We start from the raw sequence: 12,814 nt of genomic DNA, 5'->3' as shown, positions 1-12,814 counted from the left end.
TATGGACAAAGAATGTTGGCCTGCCATTCCAGTAAACATAAAATGTTGCCGCCATCAAGCCCTGCAGCCTCCCCATCCCACCCCCAAGGCCACCTGACAAGGTGCACCCTGAAGGGAATTCAGATGGAGAAAAACAGAAAACATTCCTTTGCTTTGGATATTGACTGGCCTTAGATAGTTAAGATGCATATCTAAGGAAGAATTTCAGTGACCCAGAACTCCTGCATCTTCTCAGAAGTAGAAAGAGCACTAAAACAATTAACTGAGATATCTGATCCTCATGACTAGCAGTAACTTTTCCCAAGATGTATGCTTGACATTACCTGTTTCTCAGGCAAAGAAAAATTCCTGTGTATCCTGACTTCTCCTTAGGAGCAGCTCCTGAGAGCTATGTGAGACGTTGACTCTCAGACTATAGGTTTTCTTCCCCACCCAATCCCATGTCCGCCTCCCCACAAAAAACAACTTGAACCTGTTAGGCTGTGTGTTTTTCTTCAAAGGGTACAGGACTGAGTCCTCCACAGTACCGAATGCAGGTAGACGCCCTGTTTGCCCCACTCCTCCTTGAAACCCCAGCCTCGATCGCCTCTGCTCGACCTCCCTCCCTCCATTGACCCTTTCCTTCCCCCAGCCAAGCCCTCCTCGCCCGCCCGGGTACAGGCGATTATCTGAGGATGGTAATTATTGCGAGTAAATTGGAAGTTGTTTTGCACAGGGCTGTGTCTCACGCAGGTCGATTTGTATGCTTCCTGGGCACTTGTGGCACTCCAGAAATGCCATAGCAACCGCCCCGGCGCTGCCGGGTTCCGGGCGGCGGGTAGGGCTCCCTGGCACAGAAGCCCTCCCAGCCCCGCCTCCCAGAGCCTCGGTTTCCCGGTAGCTCCCGCCGGATGCTATACTGACCCGCATGCGGGCTGTTGTGGGGCAGAAACCAGATAATGGTTGAAGCAGTCTGTAAAAGTGTAAATCGCGGGTTAGCTATGAGAACAATGACTATTCTCCATGGAATGGTCTCCTTTCCCATTTATTTCTCCCCGCCTTTCTGCGACTCCCCCCGGTCCCCTCGCCCCCGCCCGGAACTAGCGCCTGCCATATTCCCCCGCCGCCTCAGGAGCCGGGGCCCTGCTGGCCAGCCTTTATTCAGTGCAAAAATCACGGCCCTGGAACACCTTTTAGTGATGCGGGCCACAGAGACACCCCCAGCTCATCCCGCGGGGGCCGAGCCGCTGATTAAATTGTATTTACTCTGCCTTGCAGTCATTCAGTTGGGCTGGGACGAGGCCAGCTGGAATTAGTGACAACTTTGAAGCATAGAATATTGACAAAGAAAGGCCGTTTTATTGCCTGCAATGACACGCGATAATTCAAAGGAAGCTCCCGAGTGTTTCAAAGGAAAGCCTTAATTAGTGAATAGATACCAGATACCTCTTTTGCTAATTGTTTGGATAGATGCAGACCTTAAAAGTCCTTTAAAAATCAGTTTTGAGATGAAAAGCAAGAAGGCCTTCCTTCTGCAATAGCCTCTTCTCTCTCTCTAAATCTGAGATCCTGACCAGGACAAAGCTTTGAAAACAAGAAAGTACTATTGAACTATTCATTCATTCCAAACATTTTTTAAGCACCTACTATGCACCAGAACTATTGCAGGTGTTGAAGATCTAAATATGCAGCTAACGTTCTAGAGGAGGAACAGATCATATGGAAGTAAATAAAAAGGAAATAATTTTAAATAATAGTAAGGGCTGTAAAGAATATAAACAGGAAGGTCTTGAGGGAGAGGTGGCTGAGATCTGAATGATAAGGTGGAGCCAGCCAATACTAAGATTTTAGGCGAAAGTGTTCCTGGCAGAGGAAATAGCAAATGCAGAGATTGTGGAAATGGGCTTGGTGGTTCAAAGAAGAGAAATAAAGCCAATGTGGTTAAGGCAAACTGAACAAACAGGCTGAGATTTGGACCAGCCAGGTCACTAGGGACTTGCAGCCACAGTGAGGAGTTTGGTCCATTTTTTTCAGTGCATTGTGAACTCACGGAAAGGTCTTAAGCAAAGGCGTGATGTGATCTGGTTTATATTTTTTAAAAAGATTATTGGCTGCTATTTGAAGAGCAGATTAGATTTTCCTAATAAGAAAATGAACTGAGAGACAGGAATAGGAGTACAGGGGTGGTTAGGAAGCCATTGGTAAATGCCAGGTGGCTTAGGCTTGGGTACTTGCAGTTGGGTGGGGAGAGGTGGAGAGATTCAGGATGTATTTTGAAGACAGAGCCCACTGGGCTTGGTGATGGATTAGATGAGAGACAGAGAAAAGAATGTTTCTAGTTTCTGGGTTTGGGACTTGAGCAACTGAGTGGCGAGTGGTGTCATTTACAGAGATGGAGAAGACTGGAGCAGATCAGATTTGAGGGTTGGGAACTGATACTTCTCTTTTTGGTGTTTTCATTGTGAGATGTCAGGGAGATCTTGATATAGGAGCCCGAGGTTCACCTGAGAGGTTTGGACCTAAGGAAGACATTTGGGAGTCCTTAATATTTAGCTAAGAGTTCTTGGAATTTTTGCTGACTTGTTCAAAGCTGACCCTAGGCTAGAACAGAAGTGAGAGGGGAATAACTGCCTCCCTCCCTGCCTCCAAAACAATACCCTTGCCCTCCAAAAGAATGCCCTTGATCTGTCTCAGTGCAGACTTACTCTCAGAAAGGCAAGATAAAACCATGAGGTATACCTTTTTAATAATGAGAAGGGTGAAGATCGAAAGGTTAGAAAGCACTGTTAGCAAAGATGTGGGGAAGCAGCACCCTCATATACTGTTGATGGGAATGTAAGTTTACCCATCCCTTTGCTGTTGTTATTCAGTCACTCAGTCATGTCCAACTCTTTGCCACCCCATGGACTGCAGCACGCCAGACTTCCCTATCCATCACCTGCTCCCAAAGCTTGCTCAAACTCATATCCATCGAGTTGGTGATGCCATCCAACCATCTCATCCTCTGTCGCACCCTTCTCCGCCCGTCTTCAGTCTTTCCCAGCATCAGGGTCTTTTCTAATGAGTCAGCTCTTTAGAAGTGGAGCTTCAGCATCAGCCCTTCCAATGATTATTCAGGACTGATTTCCTTTAGGATCTCCTTGCAGTGCAAGGGACTCTCAAGAGTCTTCTCCAACACCACCATTCAAAAGCATCTTCGGTGCTCAACCTTCTTTATCGTCCAACTCTCACATCCATACATGACTACTGGAAAAACCACAGTTTTGACTATATGGACCTTTGTTGGCTAAGTAATGTCTCTGCTTTTTAATACACTATCTAGGTTTGTCATAACTTTTCTTCCAAGGAGCAAGCATCTTTTAATGTCATGGCTGCAGTCACCATCTGCAGTGATTTTGGAACCCAAGAAAATAAAGTCTGTCACTGTTTCCATGGTTTCCCCATCTATTTGCCATGAAGTGATGGGACTGGATGCCATGATCTTAGTTTTTTGAATGTTGAGTTTTAAGCCAGCTTTTACACTCTCCTCTTTCACCTTCATGGAGGGCAATTTAGCAAGTTCTATCAAAATGAGAAAGATATATACACTTTGACCCAACAACTCCTCTTTTAGGAAATTATCCTACAGATATACTCACATATATTCACAAAAATGTATGTACCAGGATATTTATTGCCACAATATTTGTGATAGCAAAAGATTGGAAAAAATATCCATCAATGGAACTGGCTAAATAAATAAAAATGCACTCTTACAATGGCATATATACAGCCATTAAAACAAAGGAAGCTCTTGATGTTTTTATTTTTTTTTTTGAGATAAAATTCACATAACATTAATTCACTATTTTAACCATTTTAAAGTGTAATGTTCAGTGTCTTTTGGAGAAGGCGATGGCACCCCACTCCAGTACTCTTGCCTGGAAAATCCCATGATCGGAGGAGCCTGGTGGGCTGCAGTCCATGGGGTCGCTAAGAGTCGGACACGACTGAGTGACTTCACTTTCACTTTTCACTTTCATGCATTGGAGAAGGAAATGGCAACCCACTCCAGTGTTCTTGCCTGGAGAATCCCAGGGACGGGGGAGCCTGGTGGGCTGCCGTCTATGGGGTCGTACAGAGTTGGACACGACTGAAGCGACTTAGCAGCAGCAGCAGCAGCAGTGTCTTTACGTTTTGATATTAAACACCATCTGAAATACATTGGTAAGTGCCTACCCTCACTCACCTTCTGTTCCCACCTCTGCTTGTAATAGTGGGAGGGATTTTTTTCCAATGGGCATCTTTGAAAAGCCTCCATGACCCAGGAGGCTGAGAGAGTTTGTTGCTAGGGAAAGGTGGTGCTAATCTTAATCAGTGGTTCTCAGACTGCCGCACATTAGTGCAGGGAAGATTTAAAAAATGCCCTTGCCCAGGCCCCACCTCTAGAGACTTTTTATTTAATTAATCAAGGGTGGGGCCTGGGCATGATTTTTTAAATTGAGGTGTGATTAACACACAGTAAAATGCATAGGTCTTAGGCATATAGTTCAATGAACTGTGATAATTGTAGGCACTTGTGTAACCACTGCCCCAGTAAAAATATAGACCATTTCCACTGTCCCAGTCAATGCCCCCACCCCTGCCAGAGGCAATCACCAGTCTGATTTCTATTATAGATTCATTTTGATTGTTCTTAAAAATGTATATAAATGGAATCAAGCAGTATGTAATATTTTGAGATTGGCTTCTTTCACTTATCATAATGGCTTTGCAATGCTAATACCATCCAAACTGTTGTACTAATCAACTTCCTTTTTATTGTTGTGTGGTATTCTCTTGATGTATCTTTGAAATAGATCAAAGTTTGTTTAGCCATTCACACATCCAGGGACATTTGGACCAGGGACATATTTTAGAGTCAATCATTTTATTATTGATTTGGAGGAACTCTTTATATATTCTGGATACTAGTCCTTTGTCAGATACATGTATTGCAAATAAAATCACCATTTAAAAGATCCCCAGTGATTCTATCATGAATCTAGGGTTGAGAACTCCTGGTATACTAAAGATCAGCCCCAGAGGTGCCCTAACCTTATGGATCCCCAAATCTGCCTCCTGGCAACTATGCCTGAGGACTGATTCTTCAATCCTGTGAGTATCCAGGGCTATGAGGATTTTAGGAGTGAGGGGCGCCTTGCCAGCCTTCTGTGGATCTGTCTGGCTTCTTGAACAGGTCTATTCATCTGAACTGTTCTCTTATCCTCTGATGTGAGACCTTAGGTGAGTGTTTTCTTGTGTCTACCCTAAAATTTTCTTCATGTGAAACTTGATCTTATTGCTTGACCCATTCCTACCACCTTGAGATGGTGTGTGTCAAAGTGAAAGTGAAAGTCGCTCAGTTGTGTCCAGCTCTTTGTGACCCCATGGAGTATACAGTCCATGGAATTCTCCAGGCCAGAATACTGGAGTGGGTAGCCTTTCCCTTCTCCAGGGGATCTTCCCAAACCATGGCTCGAACCCAGGTCTCCCACATTGCAGGCAGATTCTTTACCAGCTGAGCCAGAAGGGAAGCTCGAGAATACTGGAGTGGGTAGCCTATCCCATCTCCAGCGGATATTCCCAACCTAGGAATCAAACAGGGGTCTCCTGCATTGCAGGCAGATTCTTTACCAAGTGAGCTATCAGGGATGCCCGTGTGTCAAAGAGACAAAGACAAATTTTTCTCCTGAATGGAGCAAGATATATCCCAGGCACAGAAGGAATGTGAATTTCTATATCTCCTCCCACGCATTGTCCTCAGTCTGCCTACCTACTCACTGAAAGGGAGACTCACTTTCTAATAGCCTGGCAACCGTTCAGCAAGGGGCTGAGAGTTGATAGCCTGGTTCTGGTCTCTTTGAATGTGCTGTGCACTTGCTGCATGACCTTGCATGATGCAATTAACCTCCCTGAGTTTTGATTCCTGTGGCTGATGAAGGAGAACAGTCATTTCTTGCTTGTTGTGGGGGAAATGCCTGGCATAAAGTAGGTGCACACAAAGCCATCAGTTCCCTTGAAAGGGAAGCTGGGAAAGCTTGGCTTTAGGAGCAGTGCAGCTGTACTGTGAAAGGAGCTCTCTGCTTGGGGATTTGCCATGCCCTCAACATGCCCCGGTGTCATGTATCTGCTCCTCCTCTCCACACCTTCAGAGGCCTAGACTGGCCAAGGTCCCCCCTACTCTGTTGTCCTCGCCCTGCCCTTCTTGGCTAATTTGAACAGAGCATCCCACAAGGGCCCCTAGGCTCTTTAAGCTCAGAGCAGATGGCTGGAAAGCCAGTTCTCTGGGACATACAGTTCCTGACTCAGATCTGGGCAGGGGGCCAAGGCCTTCGAAGGACTGGGGAAAAACATAACCTTCATCCCCCACTCGAGAGCTTGTAGTTTTTACTGTCTGTCTCTTTTAGTGCCAAAGAGGTAGGAAAAAGGACCACAGTGGTTAAGATGTTAAGATTAGGTACCCCCCCCCCAATCCCTTGTTGGACTGGTACCAGAGAGGAGCCTTGATTCTAGCTTTTGGGAGAGGCACTCATCCATGTAGGGAGGGTTTCTCTGCTGCTTCAGGAGGGTGAAGATGCTGAAAAGGAACTCACAGGGAGCTCCCAGAAATGCCCCTAACCTGGGAAACGAGTGCAGGGCTCAGAGAATCTGCCAACACTTGGCCCATCCATGTCACAGCCAAGCATGTATGGCTTTATCCCTGCACACGATTTGGGAAAGGAATAGAAAAGGAATATCCGGTCCCTGGGTGTAACTCAGATTCCTCTACACTATTTCCAGGTCCCTCTTGAGGCAGGTTCAGGAGGGAGACGGAGCAATGCTGGCAAGAGGAGTGGTTGGGATGGGCATGCTTGGACCTCCCCTCTTCTCTGGTTCCTGGTCCCCATTATTGCTTTGAATGTATCAATCCCACTCACAGCCTCATTCGAGCTCTCCAACATGGTACCCATTGCTCTCTTTTAGGATTAGTGAACTGACAATTCATCCATCCACCCCTCCAACAAATATTTTGTTGTTGTTCAGTCACTCAGTTGTGTCCAATTCTTTGTGACCCCATGGACTGCAGCACACCAGGCTTCCCTGTCCTTCACCATCAACAAATATTTACTTATCAGCTACTATGTGTAGGTACTTGCTAAACTCTGTGAAACTATAACTGTGCAAAAGAAAGATCTGTCCTTCACAGAGCTCACGTGAACATGGGAAAGCCAGGGAGGTAATCAGGCAGTCACATTCCATAGACTAAACCCAAAGATAAAGGCAGGGTGTGTCATATTGCCTCACAGAGAACCACTGCTGGGAAGGATCATGGAAGGTCCCTGGAAGGAGGGAGACCTGAGAGTCATGGAGTAGATAGGGGGATAGTTAGACAAAATGGAAAGTCTGGACAGAGGAATCAGCATGTGAGGGGGCCTAGAGGCAAGAGTTGAGTAAGTGGAGGTGGTTCAGTTTGAGAGGACTGTGGTGTGTATGTGTGTGCGCGCGCGCGTGTGTGTGTGTGTGTGTGTAGGGGCCATGAAAGTGGAAGGTGGGACATAAGGTGGGAGAAGCGGTCAGGTACCAGACTGAGGGAGGCATTGTAAGCCATGGTGAGGAGGAAAGATTTGATTTTTGAGTGCAAGGAGGAAGCTTTGAAGGGTTTAGACTGGCCCAGGACATGATCAGATTGGTGTTTTTGCAAGATCACTCTGATTTCTGGGTGCAGAGAGGGTGGGGAACAGGCACAAATATAAAAGCTGGAATAAAGTCATGAGGCAACTGCAGTGAGCCACACTAGAGACCAGATTGGTGGCAGTGGAAATGGAAAGAAATGTTTAGATTTGAGATATATTTTGGAGGTGGAGTCAACAGGACTTATAGGTAGATTGGAAAGATGCCTCTCAGTTTCTGACTTCAACAATTGAGGGGTTGGTAGAGCTGTTCTTGGGGATGGGAGTACTGAGGGAACAGGTGTAGTAGGGGAGGGTGAGAAATGAAGTCAGTGTCATGTTGAGTTCAATCTTCCAGGAAGACATGTCTTGTAGCCATCTGGACATCTAGGTCTGAAACTCAGGAAGGGAGGATGAGGCTGGAGAATTCTGACTTTTGGGGAGTGAATGAGGTAGCCCGAGAATGGATGATGCCATGTTTTTTTGCAGCCCTTCTTCCTGTCAAAGGATTCCCTCCACTTTGGTGCCTGCTTCAGCTCAAACCGTAGGAGGTAGTTTAGAAAGCACTTATCACACTTTGCAATTTAATGCAAAGACCCTGTGGATAATCCTAACTCTTGGCTCCCTCTTTCCTCTCAGTTCCTGTCATTTCCACAGCATCTTAGGCTGACTTGACCAGTTTCCAATAAGAATTTATCCAACCCTGGGGCCAGGCCAGCTACCATTCTTAGGAAATTTGGTTTCTGGCTCCCCCTGCTGGCAGAGCTGGAGATGACGCACCTCCTGGCGCAGAGCTGGAGGGCACCCTTCCTCCTGGTTCCAAACTGGGACAAGATCCCTCTCATCCTCAAACAGGGAATTAAGACCTTAACCTCAGTCCTCTTCTCCACCCACCAAAAAAAAAAAAAGCAAACAAACAAACCCTCCACTCATTTTAGAACCCTAGATAGAAATAGGGGCAAAAAGCCTAATTAGGCATCTGGGAATCACAAATTAAATTCTTCCTGTTTCCAAATCACTTTCTTCTTTTTTTCCGCCCCAAGCCCACTCTTGACCTCCTTGCCCAAGAAAACTTCACTTGTTTATTTATATCTATCTCTAAAAATACCCTCTCCTATTCTCAGTCCCCAAGTGCAGCGTTTTGCTGGCACCCAGTTGGCTTTCCTCCTCCTCATACACAGGGAAGCCAAGGCTTGTGCTGGAAAGACCACTTGGCTGGGAGTGAAGGAACTTAGGTTTGAATCCCGTTTCTGCCAATGATTCAGGCTGTAACCTTGGACAATCACTTCCTTCTTTCCCAGTGGCAGTTCCCTCACCTGTGACATTGCACTGGACTCCAGAAACCGCTCCAACTCTGGCGTTCCTGGCTTTGCTCCAATCACCTTAGCTTTTTCACTTCTTCCCATGCATCAAGCTTTCTCCTGTCACTGCGTTTTTAGTCATGCTCTTCCCTCTGCCTGAAATGCTCTTCCCTTTCCTCCTTTTGTTTAATTAACTCCTCTTTATCCTTAGCTCTCAGCTCAAATACTACTTTCTCAGAGAAACCTTTCCCAGGCCTTCCAGACTGGGTCAGGTACCTCATCAGATGCTCTCAGAAGTCCCTGGAATTTTCCTGCCTACAAACCTCATCATAGTTTGCAATTTTCCACAGGCTTGTGAAAGCCTGTTTCAAGTCTACCTACCCCTACCCCCAGGCCCACATCAAACTTTAAATTCCTGATAAGAACTGTCTGTTTTGCTCACCACTGTACCCCAGCAAACAGATCCTTGACTGGCAATCTTGTAAAGACTTAACACATATTTATTAAATAAATGAATAAGAAATGAATGATTCCTTCTTTTCACATATCAGCTGCTTGCATCATGTTTAACACCTAACTAGCATTATATTTAAGAGTAAAAAGTCAAAAGCCAGGCTGCTTGGGTTTAGAATTCAACTTTACCACTCACAAGCTATACAAACTTGTGTAACTTATTAAATCTTCCTTGTGCCTCAGGTTCCTTATCTATCAGTATAAAGTGACTTTAACAATAGTATACACTACCTAACAAGGTTGTTGTGAGGATTAACATAGGATTAAATACACCTATATTAAACTTAATATAGGTGTATTAAGCACGTAGAACAGGGCCTGACACTCAAGTGCTCCATTAGTAATAGCTATTGTTCTTATTCTGCCTCATCCATTTCTCCATTTACCTATTCTGAACTCTCCCACATGGTCTCATTATCTTATTTCCGGTCTGTGAGTATGGGTGACTCAGTGTAATTTGCAGACTAGAAAGCAAAGGGTCTTTTTTTATTATGGAAAATTTCAAACACACAGACAAGTAGAGAGAAGAGGATAATGAACCTCTGTAACAAGCTTCAACAATTATCAACATTTTGCCAATCTATGTTCATCTATCTCTCATTGTTTTCTCTACTGAATATTGTAATGTAAATCCCAGATGTCATATCATTTTATCTGAGAATACTCTATTACGTATTTCTAGCAGATAAGGGCTTTAAAACATACAATACCATCATCACACTTTTAAAATGAACAATAATTAGGGAAGGTTTAAAAAACTCCAATCCCTTGAGAGAAGCTGAGAGAATTCAATCCCTTGCTCTAGGGGTAGATGCGAAATGAGGAACAGCCATGAGAGTTAATATGAGTGCTTTGAACAGGACCTGACATATAAATGGAATATAGTAGTAACTCTTATTTTGATCCTCTTTCATTCTCTCCATTTATCCACTCTAAATCCTCCCCAACCTCTCTCTTATTTTTGGCCTGTGATAGGAGGACTAGGAGTCCTGGGTGGCAAGCTTCCTGGGTTATCAGCACTCTGGAATGGGAACTGGGACCCCAGAAGGCACTGAAAACAGCCCCAAGGAAGTGGCTACTGTTGGACTGGGTGGACTTAGTGGGTTTAAAGAGGAGTCTCATGGTTGTGTGAAAATGGCACTGAAAAAAATCCAATAACCTAAAGGCAGGCAAGCAGGAGGGTTGGTCCTTTCATCTAAGGATCAGGGGAAGGTATCACCGTCACTGGGAAACAGAGAGGGAGCAGCACAGCTCCGGAGGGCATTCCTTTGAGTGTTTCTCTAAAGCCAACCTAGGGGCAGCTGCCTAAGGCAGCAATCAGGGTTCTGCTTTGCTTCATCTTGAGTTCCCACAACTAGAGATGGCTTTCCTCAGACTTGAGATAAAGATTTTTGTGCTCCCATCTCTCTTTTCTTTTCTATGGAATTCTCTCCACCAGCCCTTCTTCTCACCACACATCTTCTGGGTACCCAGGGGCACCTATACACTTTACCCGCCCCGCCCTGACTCCCAATCCCAATACAAACATGGCTCCAGGAAAAGAAGTGATTCAAACACTTCAGCAGCCTAAACAAACTCCTTCACAAACTGGCTTCTAACTACCCTTGCAACCTCATTTTCCACCACTCCCCTCTTTTTTCCAGCAATAGGCAGTGTGACACAGTGAATGAGCACAGATTTGTGTCCATATTTACCTGGTATGGAATTCTGGCTCTGCCATTTCCTAACTTTGGAACCTTGGGCCAAGTCATTTTTTTCTCTGAACCTCAATTTTCACATCTGAAAAATGGGGAAAAGTCCTCATAACAGAGGGCCTAAAGCATATAAATATATGATTTAAAGTCATATAAACCAGGAGAACAGACCATCTTCTCTCAGTTCCCTTTTTAACTCTGAATGACCTACAAAATTTATAAAAAGTTTTAAATCCTCTGGACATGTGGTAGGCATGTGACAGGGGCAACAGGTGAGTTTTCAAATGCTAACTGTTAATTAGTGCCTTGAGGCATAGTAATGTCATGTTCTTACCACTATATGAACAAGAACAATTTTTGTTGGCTCACAAATCTATTTAGTATCACACAAGGAAGCCACTTAAAACTCAATAACCGCGTTACCTGAAGCCCTAAGGTCTGCTTTTGAAAATATGCTGCATTTAAGTTGGAGCTTCCAAAGACATGGTAGTGAACATACACCACTGATACCTGGACTAACAAGCAAGTTTGGCCTTGGAGTACAAAACGAATCAGTGAAAGGCTAACAAAGTTTTGCCGAGAGAACACTCTGGTCGTAGCAAACACTCTTCCAACAACACAAGAGATGACTCTGCATGTTGACATCACCAAATGGTCAACACTGAAATCAGATTGATTATACTCTTTGCAGCCACATATGGAGAAGCTCTATACATTCTGCAACAACAAGACCTGGAGCTGACTGTGGCTCAGATCATGAGCTCCTTATTGCAAAATTCAAACTTAAATTGAAGAAAGTAGGGGAAACCACTAAGCCATTCAAGTATGACCTAAATCGAATCCCTTATGATTATACAGTGGAGGTGACGATTAGATTCAAGAGATGAGATCTGGTAGACAAGAGTGCCTGAAGAACTATGGACGGAGGTTCATAACCTTGTATGGGAGGTGGTGACCAAAACCATCTGAAACAAAAAGAAATGCAAGAAGGCAAAGTGGTTGTCTGAGGAGGCCTTAAAAATAGCTGAGAATGGAAGAGAAGCAAAAGGCAAAGAAGAAAGGGAAAGACATATCCAACTGAATGCAGAGTTCCAGAGAATAGAGAGGAGAGATAAGAAAGCCTTCTTTTTTTTTTTTTTTTTTTTTAAGAAAGCCTTCTTAAGTGAACAATGCCAAGAAACAGAGGAGAACAATAGAATGGGAAACACTAGATTCTCTTCAAGAAACTTGGAAATACCAAAGGAACATTTCATGAAAAGATGGGCACCATAAGTAACAAATGGCAAGGATCTAACAGAAGCAGAAGAGATTAAGAGATGGCAAGAATACACAGAAGAACCATATAGAAAAGGTCTTAATGACCTGGATAATCACAGTGGTGTGGTCACTCATCTAGAGGCAGACATACTGGAGTACAAAGTCAAGTGGGCCTTAGGAAGCATCACTATGAACAAAGCTAGTGGAGGTGATGGAATGCCAGCTGAGCTATTTCAAATCCTAAAAGATGATGCTGTGAAAGTGCTGCACTCAATATACCAGCAATTTTTTAAAACTCAGCTGTGGCCACAGGACTGGAAAAGTTCCGTTTTCATTCCAATCCCAAAGAAAGACAATGTCAAAGAATGTTCAAACTATTATACAATTGTGCTCATTTCAC

This window comes from Bos grunniens, chromosome X, assembly GCF_055505025.1.
Source record: "Bos grunniens cultivar Pamir isolate PY7600 chromosome X, Bosgru_T2T1.0, whole genome shotgun sequence".
NCBI classification, from domain to species: Eukaryota; Metazoa; Chordata; class Mammalia; order Artiodactyla; family Bovidae; genus Bos; species Bos grunniens.
This window is presented reverse-complemented; position numbering follows the sequence as displayed.